The sequence below is a fragment of the Bombyx mori genome, chromosome 27, assembly GCF_030269925.1.
Source record: "Bombyx mori chromosome 27, ASM3026992v2".
NCBI lineage: Eukaryota > Metazoa > Arthropoda > Insecta > Lepidoptera > Bombycidae > Bombyx > Bombyx mori.
The window spans coordinates 8,998,365-9,018,012 of record NC_085133.1 but is presented as its reverse complement, the minus strand read 5'-3'; the positions used below and the strand labels follow the sequence as shown (position 1 = coordinate 9,018,012).

At 37.6% G+C, this 19,648-nt stretch overlaps 1 protein-coding gene across 1 annotated transcript in view; it reads left to right on the top strand.

Moving 5' to 3' along the window:
• The first annotated feature begins 8,560 nt into the window (after window positions 1–8,560).
• Window positions 8,561–19,648, top strand: part of LOC101746387 (facilitated trehalose transporter Tret1) — a 31,614-nt gene continuing 20,526 nt past the window's right edge. The window contains exon 1 of the mRNA XM_004926920.5: window positions 8,561–8,852. The gene's annotated coding sequence lies outside the window, so the exon portion shown is untranslated. The remainder of the gene's footprint in view (window positions 8,853–19,648) is intronic.

Genomic DNA, 19,648 nt, shown 5'->3' with positions numbered 1-19,648 from the left:
TTTTTTTCCCCATATTTTTTAAATAGTATCTAGTAGTCCAGTACGAGCGGGCTCCATCGCTTAGCCCTTATCTGGCTTTTGAAAAAGCGACGTGCCACGTTAAGCGGTTTCTCTTAAGCGTCGCTCGAAACTTGACTAGCCGGATCAATAAGCTCTATCCAGGTGAGCGGATTGTCATAGTAGACATAACTAGTACTTAAAAAAACCTATTCTTTTAATTAATTAATTCCCTACCTATTCTAGTGACCTCGAGGGGTCATAATAGATTCAGCAAGCGAGTAGGTGAGCTCACGGGGCTCTAGCCTGAGGACGTTGTTAACACTGGCCCTAGCAAGAGCCGTGCTTCGCAGAATCAACCACCGGATCGGAATCGCGACCCACTGAGAAGATCCGGCGAGAAACTCAGTGGGCCGTGTCTATGGGTTAGTTTATGGTTAGTTTACTCGCCGAACCCTTGTGTTGGTGACCGGTGCTTGAGGTACCTACCTAAAAGCACCGTTAGTGGATCGGGAGACAACTATTCATTTTTCATACAAAAAGGGGTAAAAGAGGTGAAAGGCTATTTATAGTTTAAGCAACATTTTTGCAACTACTATTCAAATTGCTCTGACGTCATGCAAGGAGAAAGATAAGTGTGTCACAATCCAACGCTTGGTCCGATCGTGCCTCTCTATCGCTTGTTCCGCGGTCTCGCTTGCACGCTTAAGCTCAGGCGGAACGTGACACTTTTTCGTGCGTGCAGCCCGTATTCATCGATTTATAAGATGTTACCACGTCACTTTTTTTTTTCTTTAGTAACCTATTGACGTGTTATATTGTAATCAGAAAAGAGCCTTGATAAAAAAATCAATTTTAAAATAACAATGAAAATGTAATTGATATCAAAAAGGATATTTTAAGACGTCCGGTGCATTCGTGTTGAGCGATGCGACGGTGTCCGAATCTCAGGCGGGTACCAATTTTTCTAATGAATTATGTACTCAACAAATGTTCACGATTGACTTCCACAGTGAAGGAATAAAATCGTGTAATAAAATTCAAACTCACAAAATTATAATTTGTGTAATTACTGGTGGTAGGACCTCTTGTGAGTCCGCACGGGTAGGTACCACCTCCCCGCCTATTTCAGCCGTGAAGCAGTAACGCGTTTCAGTTTGAAAGGTGGGGTAGCCGTTGTAACTATACTGAGACCTTAGAACTGATATCTCAAGGTGGATGGCGGCATTTACGTTTTAGATGTCTATGGGCCCCAGTAACCACTGAAGACCAGGTGGGCTGTGAGCTCGTTCAACCATTGAAGCAATAAATAAATAAAGATTGATTTGCATTAATGTATTTGATATAGCGTTTTTTATTTATATGTTCATCAACAATGCGATGCGTATTAGTCAGATACATATATAAACTATATATGTATCGGACCACATCAATTCGTCCTAAAGTATGCATCTCTAAATTGTTGACTTATTGTTAGTTAGCAAATTTTATTTCTTAATGTCTATGCAACTAAACGGACTCACATGATCTGCGCGAGCAATAGAAAGTAATATACAGGGCCGTATTCAGATTTTTTCCTCGACGTCCGAATATGTCGTTAGGTGTTTTTCGAGATTAGGACATAGAAGTCCTGTATCCGGGACAAGGCTTCGAAATACCGGATGCGTCCACTTCATTACGCCCTATCTACGGCAGCTCCGATGACAGAGTCCCAGAATTTTGGTCGTTTGTCGTTTCCGTGTTGTATTTTTTTATTATTTACTGAAGCCCATAGACATCTACAACGTAAATGCACCGTCCACCTTGAGACATAAGTTCTAAGGTCTCAAGTATAGTTACACCGGCTGCCCTACCCTTCAAACCGAAACGCATTACTGCTTCAAGGCGGAAATGGGCAGGGTGGTGGTACCTACTCGCGCGGACTCACAAGAGGTTCTACCACCAGTAATTATGCAAATTATAATTTAGCGGGTTTGATTTTTATTACACGATTCCTTCACCGTGGAAGTCAATAGTGAACATATTTGTTAAGTACATATTTCATTAGAAAAATTGGTACCCGCTTGAGATTCGAACACCGGTGCATCGCTCAAAACAAATGCACCGGACGTTTTATCTTTTAGACCACGACGACTTCAATGCACTGCACTGCATGTCCCTTGAGTGCTAGAGGAGAGTTTGAGATAATTCCGTCGTACGCTTTTCATCATCACATCACTGGTCATAAGTCGTCCACTGAGTTTCTCACCGGATCTTCTCAGTGGGTCGCGTTTCTGATCCGGTGGTAGATTCTGCGAAGCACGGCTCTTGCTAGGGTTCGTGTTAGCAACGTCGCCAGGTTTGAGCCCCGTGAGCTCACCTACTAGTTAACGTTACGCTGAAATAGCCTCTCAAGGCTAAGTAGGAAATAAAAGACGCCGGTCATTGATGTATTAAAAAACCCACGCCGGTTGATGAAACATAATTTAATATCATTTGTTTCTGAAATTCAAGTTGCCGTTTCAAATTACAAGGGAAATTTGTTGAGTCACCCATTCGAACGTGGCTTTATAATTTTTTTTGAAGATTTTTTTTCTATTATTAATATTACTGTTATTACACTTTACTATTTATTTAGAATGTTATTAATTACACTTTTTTTTTAAAAAAGATTTGAAATATAATGTTCAAACCACAATATATAAATTTCAATTCACTACATATATTCAAATTAACAAGGCAAATTTGGTGAGTTGCGTTTCAACGCGGCTTTATTACTTTTTTTAAATATATTTTTTTCTATTACTATTATTACTGTTATTATTACACTACTATTTATTTAAAATATTATTAATAGTTGTCAAACATATATATTTATTTATTTATTAAAATACAATTTTCAACAAACACTATATAACAAATAGATTGCCGCTGATGAGACACAGCCGTCTAGGGCACAAGCCACCAAACTCGGCGAGACGACGACCCCGATGGACGTCCAGCCTCCGTCGGGCACAAGGAAGACCAGGGCTTTATGAAGAACTGGGCATGCCGATGAACTGAGGAGGAAGTCGTGAGGAGGAGGTCGTGAGCGGGTGGTGCGGGCAGAAAGCCCCCACCCAGCTCCTGCAGGGGCTGTCGATTGCTGGGTGCGGGGGCGCCCGGTTCTCGAGACTAAGGTCCTGTGGGGTGGTGGTGCGCTGTGGCTCCGGTGCGCCCCTCACGAGTCGTGGAGATGAGAGGGGGAAGAAGTCCCCGGTGGCAGATCCCACCCAACGTAACATTGGGGTGGGAGCCGGCGAAGGCGGGCCCATGGCGCGCACATGGCGATACCTGGGTTGCCGCCCAGCCGGAGTGGAGGAGCTCGTCGGGGCTTAGTCGGTAGTCGTTAAGCTGGGCGGGTTTGGCAAGAGCCGAACTTAGCCTAGCGCGCCTTGCTAAAGGCGTAGTCTCCTATGACTAATTGGGGGAGGGAGCGGACCTCGATTCGCGAGACGCGGAGTCCGACCCCCGTCGGCATGGTATCCGTAAAGACTGGGATTCCCCATCGATACCAAAAAAAGGGCACAATCCACCAGTGGTTAAGACTCCAGAGTGAGAAACCTCCTCACAATACGCACCGTACTAAGGACAGCTGCTTTCTGCACCAGGTATTTCCTACTTTATTATTTTTATTTTAATCAGATAACAATAAACCATTATTAATTCACAGACACATGTAGAAAACAAAATAAAATAAACAAAGAATAACAACAATAAACAAGCAGTTTTTATCAAATCATATTATTAAAACGTTAAAAATGTCAAACATCAAAATTATTAATGTAAAAATTGTCATCAGAAATTTCCTAGATCCAACTCTGTGGAAACCTTTAGACTTCGGCAAGACGGCTACGTAACATATTTCATGTTGTAACACTAATTACATAATGTAGCTAGCTAGCTGGCTGATGTTTTTTTTTATTATTATTTCAACGCTCACCTGGAAGAGATCGTAGTTGACGATAACACAGCCTATTGTATTGTGTTTTAGTCTTTGTTAATCAAAGAATATTGTTGTAGTTTGCAGCTTAAATCGATCAACCGCTTGTATATTTCCAGAAACGTGGACTGATCCGATAGCTTGGTGTGAGTTTTTAACGTTCTCGATAGCGTAAAAGTTAACTCAAATTTGTATGCAGTTGGAACAGCGCCCCTAGCGGCAAACGTAGGCAAACGTTCAACTCCATACAATACCAATATTAGTTAACTTTTACGCTATCGAGAACGTTAAAAAACTCGCACTAACCACACTGATCACGATTCCAATGAACTGGCCCCTGCAGGTAGACACCGGACGCAGCCAGGAGACAGGACCGGCACAGATAATAAGAGTCACTACAATTATGACCTGTCGAGAATTTGTTGACGTAGAAGAAGATTGTTCACACAAAATACCATTGCCGAGAACAAGATCGCGACCCTAGAAGCTGTATATCACTTTGTTGGTCTAACGAAGGCAGTTCCTCACTATTGGACCGCGTGGAACAATCACTACTGGTGGCAGAGTGTAAGCTCGGTACTACTTACTATCCAGCCTATTTCTGCCGCGACATACGGTTCTGTACAAAGTGTGGGATCGTCGAAGAATATAATTAGCATTTCGTCTTCACGTCACGTTGTGATGCCTATTGACCCAGCTAACCAATCCACGGCAGGTGAGCTTTGAGGGTTTTTATTCGTCCAGAGCAAGCTGTATTGGCTGGAGATGTTAATGGACCGAAAAAACATATTATTATGACGTAAATTGGCGCGCTATATGAACTAAATGTTATCAGTTTTCAAGGAATAAAAATCAATGTGTTTTTTATAGTTTTTATGGATGGAAAGAATCAGGGCCCACCTAGTGCCAAGTGGTTACCGGAGTCCATAGACATCTACAACGTAAATACCGCCATACAGCTTGAGACATGAGTTCTAAGTCCCATTTTTTACAGTACCTACAACGGCTTCTCCACGTTTCAAACCGAAACGCGTTAGTACTAAATGTAGTAGTAAATGTCCTATGGCATTTTGCTATGGGGCAATGCTGCCGATGTCGAAACGATTTTCATCCGGCAGAAGAGGGCTATTCGTGCTATTTATAATATGCACCCGAGAGAATCCTTGAGGGACAAGTTTAAGGAAATCAAAATTCTAACTTTAGCGTCCCAATACATTTTTGAAAATTTATTGTACGTGCGTAAAAACATTGAAGAATTCCCCAGAGTCTGCGATTTGCACAATGTGAACACTAGGAACAAACATAGGCTTGCGTTGCCGGCGGCTCGAATTAAGAAAATAAGCAACTCTTTTAGGGGGCTGGGTGTACAACTTTTCAACAAGATCCCACTAAACGTTCAATTACTACCTGTTCATAGATTTAAGAAAACTGTCAAGGAACGTTTGTGCAACAAGGCATAATTAATTATTATAAAGTTAAGGATTATTTACTAGATGGCATTACGTGGGAATGAGGCGTTCGCTCCTGGCTTTTTCATTTTTCATTATTATTATTATTATTTTTAATTGTATTTTTTGACTTGTTTTTTCCTTTATTGTAAATATTTTTATTTATTTAAAAAAAATAGAAAATATTTGAGAAACAACAAAAAAAAAACCCCGTTGAGTTTGTTTGCCGGTTCTTCTCAGGACTGTGGCTTAATTGGAACCGGTGGTAGAGTTAACATTGTTATTTATATTTTGACATTCAACAAGTGTGTCATACTGACATCTAAGTTGAAATAAATGATTTTGACTTGAATTTGAATTTGAATTTGACTTCACGGCAGCAACAAACAAGGTGTTGCGATGGTGGTGCTACCCATGTGGACTCACAAGATGACCTACCACCATTAATTATGTAAATTAAAATTTTGTGATGTAAGTTTTTTAATATCTGACCAGCTTTACTGGTCGATGTTTGATTTAACTTCATTCCAGTGTCTACAAAACCTCACAGGATCACCCGCTAAGCCAATCGGAAGATTTCCTGAAAATTTCATCGACATCTGTCCAGCTGATTTGGAGTTCATAGTGAACACATGTGTATGTGGCACGCATAGATTTAAGTATGCATATAAAGCACATTTGTGGTAGACACTTTTAATGAATTTAATTATTAATTAAATACGCTCTCCACACAAATTGGGGATGCCGTGGTCTGATTTTTATCAGCCCAGACCTAGAGTAATAAATTTTTGACTATCGACATTTTAATTAGAGCTCTTGCTCCAGCTACTTCTTCCACTCGACTCCATAGAAATAAGTACTAATCTAAATTGTCTTCAATCTTGTATTACATATATTAAGAAACTTCTCTGCGATGAGACCAGGAATTCTTCAAGCACCGTTCTCCTCAAACTCGTCTAATATAACGGAGAGTTTGACGTGCAACCTAACCAACATAACCCATAGAGTTTCTAGCCGGATCTTCTCTATGGGCCGCTATTCCAATCCGATGGTAGAGACAGCGAAGAACTGCTTGCTCTATGCCAAGTGGTTGGCAATAGCTGGATCAGAGAAGCCTAGGATCGTGTTCAGTAGCGTGTAATTGTAGAGGCCTATCTCAAGTAATGGACTGTTATATACATTGACGATGATGATGATAATGACTGCCCTTGTTAGGGCCACTGTTAGCAAATTCCCTCAAGCTGAGCCCCTGAGTTTACCAACATAAAAAAAGTAAAAAAATACGCTTTTATAGAAAATCTCACTAAAAAATAGAAAATAAATTGTAATAAATTTTAATTAAAAATAGTGTAAGAAAAAATGATATTTTTTAATGTAAAAAAGTCGTTTTTTAAACTATTATTTATTTTTCATTTTTTAGTTGAATGTCAATTTTTCCAAAAAAAAATTCTGTCCTTAATCAGTATGCCAAATTTCGAGTTAATCCGACGTTTAGAAGGGGGTCAAAATGATGTTCAAAGATTCCGTTGCATACTATCTATTTTTTCATTTATCATTATCATACATACATCTGAAGCTAATAAAAGCGTATTAAAAACCGGCAATATCTACTCGGCAGAAATAATAACCAGTGCGGGCTCCAAGTAATCCACCATCAATAAAACTTTAACCTATCTCTATGTAAGGTCCAATCTGTAGTTTATAGAGTCATAGACCTTTACCGAAATTCATCTCAAGGATCACAACAATCTAGGGCCGCCATGATATTACGGAGTTCATGTGAAATCCTTTTTAAGGTTAGTAACAATAAGAAGTTTCTTGTTGCTATGGGAATATCTCCAACACGATCTAACGCAATACAAGGGAAGTTTCTACAACTATATTTTTTTTCCAAACAAGACGAGGAATCGATTTTTTTGATTTTTCCCAACTATTTTCAGTTTAATTATAGCGATAAATAAATTTTAAGTTGATTTTAATAATTTTAAAATGAATATTTGTTAGTTCAGAATAGATAATTAAATATGGATTAAAATTAGTTGGTTCAAAATTAATATGGATTGTAAGGCTCCACAGAATCGTGCAGGAGTCGTTGGAGTACGTCGCGGCAGTTACTTTCTCTGTGCGAATCCCACCACTGCAAGAGCAGGCTGAGTTTTAGGGATCAACATTGTTTTATTATGAAAACTAAAAACCATATTTTTATGGGTAAATTAAACCACGCAGCTAAAATTAAATGTTCATATGCATTTCTTTAGTATAACACTAAAGTTTCGACTTCAAAACTGATTTTTAGATAGTAAATCTAGTACAGTACCAAAATATTTCTTGTAGTGTTGACCGTGATAACCCCCTTACCTCATGCGGGTTCTGATTTCGGAGGGGATCAGACGCTTGAGCAAAGAGTGCAGGGGAGTCGTTTTGTGGGTAGGGTCCTGAAAACATCTTTGGGTCTGCGGTTTCGCAGTCGCGGACCACTCCCACATACCCCGCGTGCCCCCTAGGCTCGGGGACCTCATGGGAGGTTTGGCCCCCGATCCGAAAAAAAAAGACAGGTTTTTGAGAAGCTGAATCTACTTCTCAATTCTAATGCAGTATTTAATTGAACGCCCGCCCTGTCTATATAAAGCCATAAACTGTCATAGACATCACAACCTGACCTTGAGAGGTCGAAATCTCAATTATACTCATATTATATATATCTCAATAATATTTAACGTCCGTCTGGTGTAGTGGTAAGTGACATGGTCACTAAACTAGGGGGTCGCGGGTTCGAATCCCGCCAAGGGAAGATATTTGTATGATAAATATTAATGTCTTTTCCAGGGTTATGGATGTATATTAAATATATGTATGTGTACAATAAAAACCTTACATTTATTTCCGATATCTGGTACCTGTAACACAAGTTCTTTACGAACTTATCACGGGACCAGTCAACGTGGCGTGATTGTTAGTAAAATATTTATATTTCTTTATATTTATACTTTAAATTAGCACCCACAAAACTGGAATGCACGACCCACAATGTGCTGTAAAACGCCCGTATCTGCCCGAACAGACTCCCAATACGAGTATACAAATACCGACCGTTATACCGAACCACGTGTGAATTTAAGCATCGCGCTTATCACATTGCTTCCCTAAAAGACTCGCACTACATAACGGTCTAAACACGTATTATACCGATCTTCAGTGTGCGTTCGGCGCGCGGGTGCGTGGTCATTAAACTTGTGAATTCTTTCGATAACACTACAAAATCGTTCGCACGTAAAGTTTGTGAGTGAACAATAACGAATAAGATTTTATTATCGATTGTTTGCAAATAATTTTGAACAATGGCCGCGTGTGTTTTGTTTTTATTTCGCTTGTTAAATCCTCGTGACTGTCGGTGACTTTTTTCTAAGTTAATCCACGAATTTAATTTGGAATTTAGCAACTAACAGGTACCGGTTTTAATTTTTAATTGAATTATGTAAATAAAATTAAGCTAACGGTTTCATTGTTCGTTTGTAAATTTAATCACATTAATAATAGATTAATTGAATGAAGCGGTGAACTAATGTAATTTTATTTCGATTTTGTAGACTTTTGTAGACGATTTTTTTATTTATTGAACATTTATATTATATAAATATTAAAATATAATTATAGAATATTTTTATAGTATAGTCTTGGCGAAATTTGTGATTATAGAAGTATAAAATACAATCATAATAGTGTACAAACTTACAATTCCAATTAATTATAGTCGAATTTCGACTACTGCGGGACCTTTAGTTTTTTTAAATGTCTCTTGCTTATGAGTCGTCTATTATCAAAGGCGGCAATCTGTACATTTGGACAAAAATTTTTTATTGATATGTCAATACAGATTTATTTGAATATAATCGTCTCCTTCAAAGAATACGGTTCAAAACCTGCATTAAATAAAGGTTAATAGTTAACCTGTTATTTATCTAAGATGTCGTTCCGAAGAGTTTTGTGACTGCCAATGGAATACAAAGTCAATAATTCGTTTTTCTGATTTACCAATCATTGTCCAAAAGTCAGATTGCCGCCTTTGATAATAGACGACTCTTATAACCTTTCGTATCTAACACTCATTAGAAAAATGTTGCCCTCATATTCCTACAAATAATCCAAATTTCTAATTTTATAAAACTCTACTTTATTGAAAAACTGACGACGAAATACAAAATGTAATATAATTCAAACCAGTTCTAGGTTTTGTTATCGCATTTACGATTTTTAATTAAACCGCAAAAACTTTAAAGTATTGTTAGGTAACTTACGAGTTACGGAAATCTAAAAAATATATACCTATACTTTATTATTCAATGTTCTTTTGAATGAACTTCTTTAGAATCATTGTGATTTCAAACCGGATGCAACGGAAAAAACGACAGGTAAGAGACACAAATACAAAAATGTGTAGGATGAAGCCAGCAAAGAATGAGACAGAAATATACATAGTATTTAATACAGCGCCATCTGTGAGATTTTTTAATACTAACGTGTGTATGAAAGCTCTTGTAGTGAATTTTAATTTAGGATTATACGTGAAATTAAAATATCAATTCACAGAGGGCGCTACCTTACAATTATTTACTAATGACAAAATTTTACATATACTTAAGACGTTTAGGATAGTTGTATTTTAATTTTGGAAGGTTTCACTTCTACCACGTGTGAATTGCACACATTTTGTTTTTTTTTCAGTCTTTTGTTTTTCTATTTTACGCATACGAGCAGACAGACCCATCTGTTTTTAAACGGTTACCGGATCTTGTATACACAACGTGAATGTGTCGGCGTGAGAGAAAATAATAACTTATGAAACCTGTCAGTCAGCTTTGAAGAATATATCGAGGGGCGAAAACATATTTGGTTTGAGCGATATTTTTTTAACTCTACAGGAGAACCATTTAAAGTCTGAAAATTCGTAAAAAGAATATCACAACAAGAAGAGCTTTTTCAGCTATTTAAATGGGGCAAAATTAATTGAAGTTTCGGTTTGAAGGGTGGGTGGGGCAGCCGTTGTAACTATACTGAGACCTTAGAACTTATATATCAAGGTGGGTGGCGCATTTACGTTGTAGATGTCTATGGGCTCCAGTAACCACTTAACACCAGGTGGGCTGTGAGCTCGTCCGCCCATCTAAGCAATAAAATAAAATAAAGTTAAATTAAAAACATCTAATTGTTTAATGCTAATACTAAATAATTATAACGGACCTTGAATTACGAAGATAAATGTAGCGTGGTAAGCGAAATGTCGCTTAAACCAAATTCACTCCTCGACATGTAATTTAAAAAAAAAACATAACTAAAAAAAACATAAAACTGCCTATTTCTGTCGTGAAGCAGTAATGCGTTTCGGTTTGAAGGGTGGGGCAGCCATTGTAACTACACTGAGATGTAGATGAGTTGTAGATGTCTATGGGCTCCAGTAACCACTTAACACCAGGTGGGCTGTGAGCTCGTCCGCCCATCTAAGTAATAAAATAAAATAAAGTTAAATTAAAAACATCTAATTGTTTAATGCTAATACTAAATATAACGGACCTTGAATTACAAAAATAAATGTAGCGTAGTAAGCTTAAACCAAATTAACTTAGACCTTTCACCCCGCGACATGTAATTTAAAAACAAACAAAATAACACATTTAGTTTGCAAATCGAACTAACATTTAATTTCGTCTAACTCTTTTCCTGTTGATGATGGTTAGCATATTGAAGCGAAAGCGAATGGTTAGGATGGCTTTAGGTATCTCAAGCAACGGTCACCGTCCTCGTCGAACCCGTCGCTTGTAACGAAGGGCTCGGCGAGTAAATTAACCCATAGAGACAGCTCACTGAGTTTCTCGCCGGATCTTCTCAGTGGGTCGCGTTTCCGATCCGGTGTTAGATTCTGCGAGGCACTGCTGCCGCTAGGGCCAGTGTTAGCAGGTTTGAGCCCCGAGACCTACGCGCTAGGGTTACGCTGATATAGTCTATAGCATAGGTAGGGAAAAAAGAAGTGAAATTATCATTTCTTAGTTTAGAATCAGTCCTAAATGCGTGTGCAAATTGTCGTGTTAATCGGACGTCGGGACGTTAATTAAAATTATATTCAAAGATATTATTTATATACAAAAGTACGTATTATTATGGTACTTACTTGCATGCATACAAACCGAGCTAATAAAAAGAGTGCTAAAAACAAGGGTTCCGTAGATAATATGCACGTTCACCCTAAAATTTCAAGAGGACTAATAGCAATATAATTTGTAATTACAATAACGTAATACCGTTCGGATTGTCGATAATCCCATTCTCACGGATCGTTTGGAACCTCTGGGTCTGCGGAGGGACTTCGGTTCCCCCTGTATTTTGTACCGTATGTTCCATGGGGAGTGCTCTGAGGAATTGTTCGAGATGATACCGGCATCTCGTTTTTACTATCGCACCGCCCGCCACCGGATTAGAGTTCATCCATACTACTTGGAGCCACTGCGGTCATCCACAGTGCGTTTCCAGAGGTCTTTTTTGCCAGGTACCATCTGGCTATGGAATGAGCTCCCCTCCACGGTGCTTCCCGAGCGCTATGACATGTCCTTCTTCAAACGAGGCTTGTGGAGAGTATTAAACGGTAGGCAGCGGCTTGGCTCTGCCCCTGACATTGCTGAAGTCCATAGGCGACGGTAACCACTCACCATTAGGTGGGCCGTATGCTCGTCTGCCTACAAGGGCAATAAAAAAAAAAAACCTAATTATTAACGTAATTTGTAATTACAAACATCGAGTACACAGTATTGTACCGAATACGCATCCTGAATCGAATATCTAAAAGAAACATCCAAAGCGATATTCATTGATACATTCTTTGTAGTTCTACAAGTCCAAAACTTCTTTTTAAGATTGACGGGATTTTTTTTTTTCTTTTTTGATGATTTATGGATTACTGGTGGACCGGAGGCCTTTCCAGTTTCAGCCACCAGGACAGGTGGGCGAGCAAAGGCTCAGCCAGGAGGGGTGGGATTTGCAAACAGCTATCCGAGTACCTTCAAAAGAGACCTAACAACTCAAGAGTAGCTGCTTCGCGATCTACTAGCGGATCGTAATCGCGACCCGCTGAGAAGATCCGACCAGAAACTCAGCGAGCTGATGTTTGGATTAGGTTGCACGTCGAACTCTTTGCCGAGTTCGACGAGTACGGTTACCGGAGTCCCTAAGCCTGCTCCCAGTGTTAGAGCTGAAGGCGTCTAGTGCAAGGGTTATTGGATCTGATGGAATCCGTAATCCGTGTCTAGACGTCTAGACGTGTCTGGGGTTGACGGGAACACGAATAGTTGGTATGGACTTTAAGCTTTCATGAACAATTTGAATGTCAATTAAAGGTCCGCTTTATTTGGTATTAGTATCAGCAATTCGATGTTTTTAACTGAACTTCAATTAAGTTTACCCCATTGAAATAACTGAAGAAGTTTTTTTTGTTAAGATATTTTTAGATAGAAACTTTAGATAAGTCTCGTATAAAATTGCAAAAATGTCGCTAAACAAAATATTTTTACCCCTCGATATATTTTTGTAGTGTGTGTAGTGTAGTGTAATATTTCTAGTATGTCTTAATTTTATTTTTATTTTCTGGTAGGTAGTGGGTTTGCTGATGTCTTTAGGCAACGATAGCCACTCACGACTGTATGTACAGACTAACATGACATTTGAAATCAATATCTAGATCAGGATGTTTAAATATCTCACTGCCCTAGAAAACGCGGAAGAAATTCTAAAGTTGTTTAACCAGTTCCAACTCAGTGTCAATCTTTACAGAGAATTTTATAGCCAACGAAAATCATTAATAAATAAAATATTCAAATCTAATATAATTCGAAAAAATTATACGCTAATTAAATTGAAAATAATCGTCACATTAATTATGAATAGTTTTACGTATTAATCTCATGTTTATTATTTTCATTTTATTTATTTATAAGGTTCCATAGAGAGTAGTAGTAGTAGTAGTAGTAGTAGTAGTAGTAGTAGTTTTCCAACTGGAAAGGCAAAGGTGTCATACCATACAGACTAATCTTTTAAATACATTTTATATACATTTTATTTTTTTTACATGAAAAATTTTGATATGAAGTGAAATGAAATGAAATTGATTAACATGAAATATGGCATGAAATGAAATGAAATGAGATGAGTTGATAAGGGATGAAATATAGGTAATCTCAGTACAATGGTGGTCATTTACCGAGACTTTTTCAGTGGACTTTTTGGAGGATCCCGAGAAGTTGCGTCCAGCGGCTTTGTTTTATTTTCCCACATTTGGGCACTTTCACAGATATTACGCATTTAAACCCGAAGAAACACTAAATGGACAAAATAAAACAAATCACACAACTTCACTCCTCGCATTCCCGCCAAAAAGTCGATTCCATAGACATTGTAACAATACTTGAGACCTTAGAACTTATATCTCAAGGTGGGTGGCGCATTTACGTTGTGGATGTCTATGGGCTCCAGTAACCACTGCTGTGAGCTCGTCCACACACATAAGCAATAAAAATAAAAAATTACAAAATAAAATGTGCTATCGGGAAGCAAGTCAAGAATGTGTCAACTGTCAAATGTGTCAACTTTTGCTGGTGGTGGAACGTTTTGAGAGTCGATACTGCGAAGCAGTAATACGTTTCGGTTTGAATGGTGGAGCAGCCGTTATAGCTATACTTGAGACCTTAGAACTTATATCTCACGGTGGATGGCGCGTTTACGTTGTAGATGTCTATGGGCTCCAGTAACCACTTAACACCAGGAGGGCTGTGAGCTCGTCCACCCATCCAAGCAATTAATCACGTTAGAATTACCGTGCTGTTAGAGGGTTACTTGTATACTAGTTTCATTACGACGAATATTTATGTATATGTATTTATTTAAGTACTATGTATTATGTATGTTATATATACACATAATATATGTTTAAGTAATATCCCCTTCACACTACACCTACCAAGCTTCATCTCTGCACTCCCCTAAGGTAGACTGTTAGAGAATGCCTATGGCATTAAGTCCGCCTTTATACTTTCTAGTATAAGAAGTTATAAATAAATAAAATATTCCTAAAATCATCTGTTTTTAAACTCAAATCTCCGTCCTATAATTACCGTTTGATTTATAAACACAAATTAAAAACGTCTGTGAAGATCTATTTGATCTATACATATGAATAAAATTGGAGTGTCTGTTTTTGTTATATTGAAATAACCGCTTTTTACTATGTGCATGTAACCTCTACATGATTTATGAGATAAATCTTAAAAGAGGTTAATATGTTATAAAGGTGACATAAATGGTAAATTGAATATTGAAACATTAGAAGAAGGAACATTAGAAATATTAAAAACACTTTTGAATATTGAAATATAAAAAACATAAAAACTGGTGAAGCAATAGCTTTAAATGTTGTTTCTCTTTATAGAGCAACTCAGTTTGTGCTATTTTACTAGGCTATATACCTAATAATATAAATGTACCGTACATACCAAAATAACATTTTTTACAATTTTTGTGTCTGTCCGACTGTTTGTTCCGGCTAATCTCTGGAACGGCTGGACCGATTTTGACGAGACTTTCACTGATAGGTAGCTGATGATATAAGGAGTAACTTAGGCTACTTTTTTTAGACTAGCTGTCACCCGGCGTCGTCACCCGCTGTACGACAAAATCCGCGTGTAATATCGCGGGACTCGGCTATCAATAATAAAATTTAATGTTTCCGAAGCGAAGCGAGGGCGCGCTGCTAGTCATACATATAAGTTGTTTTATTCAACCAAATATATTTATTAGAAACCGTCTCATTTTCTAATGCCAAAGACTCGTCAACGCACATAAATTCATTTCTTTTCAATTATCTGTTGCCACTTATTTCATTTGTCATTATTATGTTACACATTTTACTGGTGGTAGGACCTCTTGTGAGTTCACGCGGGTAGGTACCACCGCCCTGCTTATTTCTGCCGTGAAACAGTAATGCGTTTCGGTTTGAAGGATGGGGCAGCCGTTGTAACTATACTGAGATCTTAGAACTTATAGCTCAAGGTGGGTGGCGCATTTACGTTGTAGATGTCCATGGGCTCCAGTAACCACTTAACACCAGGTGGGCTGTGAGATCGTCCTCCCATCTAACCAATAAAAAAAAACATATATTACATTAACGGTTATTAATTATTATGGTAATATATAATTGTGTAATTTCCACAGTTTTTCTTTTATATATTTTGATTCAGTCGTTAGTTATTTATCTCCGAATCCATTGTCTGCCGAAAGTATATATACAATAACAACGTTGAAATGAGAATCATGCTTAATACAGCACGTATGTGATCTTTGGTCCCTGCTATGCTAGATTGTGCACGTATTGATGCGTTTTCGGTAATTGCATTTATAAATGAGTCGACTATTATCAAAGCCGTCAATGTGACTTTTGGAAAATTATTGGTAAATCAGAAAAACGAATTATTGACTTTGTATTCCATTGGCAGTCACAAAACTCTTCTGAACGACATCTTAGATAAATAACAGGTTAAGTATTAACCTTTATTTAATGCAGGTTTTGAACCGTATTCTTTGAAGGAGACGATTATATTCAAATCAATCTGTATTGAAATATCAATAATTTTTTTTTGTCCAAATGCACAGATTGCCACCTTTGATAATAGACGACTCAAATAACCCAAGATTTCGATGAGCTAATTCATTTACGAATTCGTAACATTATTATTGTGATCTTTTTGTATGCCGGAATGGTGCCTCTCGGAATGGTGGTCGCCTATAATTAAATATAATATGTGTTTGCGAAATATATTTATGAAATCCTGCTGAGTTTCTCGCCGGATTCCGATGCAATGATAAATTCTGCGAAGCACTGCTCTTACTAGGGCCAGCGTTAGCAAATTCTCTCAGGTTGAGCCCGTGAGCTTTTAGGTTACCAGCGGTAGTGATTAAAAAAAAAGCGGTTTAATTTGCTGTCTCTACAAAAAAAATGAGGTGGTAAAGAATGTAAATAATAATAATAATGTTTTTATTGAAAGTAACCATGTCTCATATAAATTGTTAATAAGACTTAGACCTATGTTAGTAGTTATATTTACATCACAATGAATTACTGTCGTAACATTCCATGGGAGATGGCACCACAGCGACCTATGTATACACAGTCCAGCTTGCTTGCAATCATGCTCAGGATACTGTTGGAGCTGGCCCTCACTCTGCTTACCAGAGAGAGATGCACACCTCTTACGCATGGTAGCGTAAAAACAATCTATGTGCGCGTTTGCAAACATCCCTGATGCGCTACAAAAGCGGGGCAGCACCACCAGCACCCTAAACGCGTTATTATATTGAACACGGAATAATAAATAAGAGGGTGTTTGTAAATTTCTAGAATTTAAAAGCCGGCAACGGTATGTATGTAACGCAGACAGCTCATGGCGCTACATGTAAGTATATAACGTATGTAGTTGAAAATAATTTTCACCAACATCGAGACGTCTGTGGGCTTAGTGCGAGTTTTTTAACGTTCTCGTTAGCGTAAAAGTTAACTATAATTTGTATGCATTTGGAACAGCGCCCCTAGCGGCAAACGTTCCAACGCCATTCAAAATTGAGTTAACTTTTACGCTATCGAGAACGTTAAAAAACTCGCACCAAGCACACTGGTTAACTTGAAACTTTAATACGTAAGCTTAATAATCTTGACCATCATCAATAGATAACAAATAAATAGGTGTAGTTCATTGTTAGCTCGGTTTGCTATTTAAAAGTGTTTCTTTTATATGAGTCGACTATTATCAAAGCCGGCAATCTAACTTTTGGACAATGATTGGTAAATCAGAAAAGCGAATTATTGACTATGTATTCCATTGGCAGTCGCAAAACTCTTCGGAACGACATCTTAGATAAATAACAGGTTAACTATTAACCTTTATTTAATGCAGGTTTTGAACCGTATTCTTTGAAGGAGACGATTATATTCAAATCAATCTGTATTGACATATCAATAATTTTTTTTTATCCAAATGCACAGATTGCCACCTTTGATAATAGACGACTCATATATACTATGTTTTAGTATTAAATCATATTATAATCTGCGTAATAATTTTAGCGCGTAACACTATTGTTGCCAGCCTGATAAAATACAAATAATTTACGTTAAAAATAACAACCAAATTTTAATAGACTATAATTTTATCTTGTTACGTATAAGAAAGAACCAAAATAAGTACAAACACCCTGTCGTCAGGTTTGAGTCCCGTGAGCTCACCTACTAGCCACGGTTACGCTGAAATAGCCGCTCCAGGCTACCAGCTTAGGTAGGAAAAAAAAAAAAAAACAAACACTCGGAGTAGAGGTTTAGTATATGTCAAAGTCACTAACTAACGGATTTGTATATTCTAATCTAAAAAAAACTTGAAAACCGACTTGAGAATTGAATGTAAATTTTATTAGCTCGGAGAGTCGCACCGAAGCAAATGCTCCAAGCGATATCGACGGTCAGGGTCAACTATTATCTCAGATCCATTATCTATAATGTCATTAGGTAATATTTTTTTTAGCAGATTAGAACAATTTGTAGTTATCAAAAAATTAAAATGTTTTTTTTTATTCGTATTTTTTTTATTGCTTAGATGGGTGGATGAGCTCAACACTCACCTGGTGCTAAGTGTTTACTGGCCCATAGACATCTACAACGTAAATGCGCCACCCACCTTAAGATATAAGTTCTAAGGTCTCAAGTTACAGCGGCTGCCCCACCCTTCAAACCGAAACGCATTACTGCTTTACGGCAGAAATAGGCAGGGTGGTGGTACCTACCCGCGCGCACTCACAAGAGCTCCTACCACCAGTAAACATGCCTGTGGACTCAAAAAGAAGAAGTATGTAATGCTAATTACCGTCTAAAGTTGTAATTTGTGACTTATGTGGGTCCCCGCTCTCGGCTAATCTGATTTTGCGTGGTTACAGAAGTCATCAAGACCATCGTGAACCACTTCACCGATACAGAGAGATAGTTGTACGACATTAGCACCTGTTCAAATGCATGACGATTCTGATGGAACCTATCTGTGGTCGCAAGCTGGCCTGTCATTAATTCACCGGCGTCGTTTGAAGCAAACAAGTGCTTCTTTACGTCATAACATTTGCAAATATAGCAATATCTATATATTAATACGTGAAGCAAAAACTTTGTATCCCTTTTTACGAAAATTGCGCGGACGGAGGAGTATGAAATTTTCCACACTTATAGAGAATATAGAGAAGAAGTGCACAATGCTAATATTTTTTTAAAATAATGCATATAAGATACATTAAATCAACAAAGAAAAACTTACACACACTACATACCATGTATTTGACGCACACACGCATGCATACTATTTATTGTCAAACTTTTGTTCTTGACGTTTGTTGTCAAATTGAGAATAGATTAAATATGGTTTGTCTTTGTTAATATTTTTTATAGTGTATGTAGTCTTGGCGAGATTTGTGATTGTAGAAGTATAAAATACAATCATAATAGTGTACAAACTTACAATTCCAATTAACTATAGTCGAATTTCGACTACTGCGGGACCTCTAGTTATACATAAATATTTGATGGCTGTAGGTATGTAAATATCATGCAAGGACGTAATATCTCTAGCCCGCGACCTCCAGGCCACCGAACTCGTTTCTCAATATGTAATAAAACATATTTGACATTGAATAGTTTTACAAGTTTATAAAGACGGTCGCCGATGTCACTATAAAATAAATTATACCTTCAAACCTGTCCTTATAATAGCAAGAGCATCAAAGCAGCTCAGAGCATCAAAAGTGGTCAATGAATGAATATGATTTACATTTATATTATTTAATAAATATTATATGTTTGGAACTTAATAAATATAATTTCTGACCTTCTGTATTAGGAGCCGTCTACCGCAATAATAGGCTCTAACCTCAATCAAAATCCTATGATTTAGAAAAACGAATCTGGTAACCCTTCCAGCCTATACAGTGTGTATTTTTGTTACTAAACACAAATATCATTACTCTGTTGTTCTTTAAAGATTATTCATATTTGTTTATCCAAAACCATTATCTAATAACGTAAATGCGAAAGTGAGTTCGTTTGTATGTCACGCTTTCACATGTTAAGTATTCAATCGATCACCATGAAATTTTGCATACACGTCCGGAATTGCAGTAA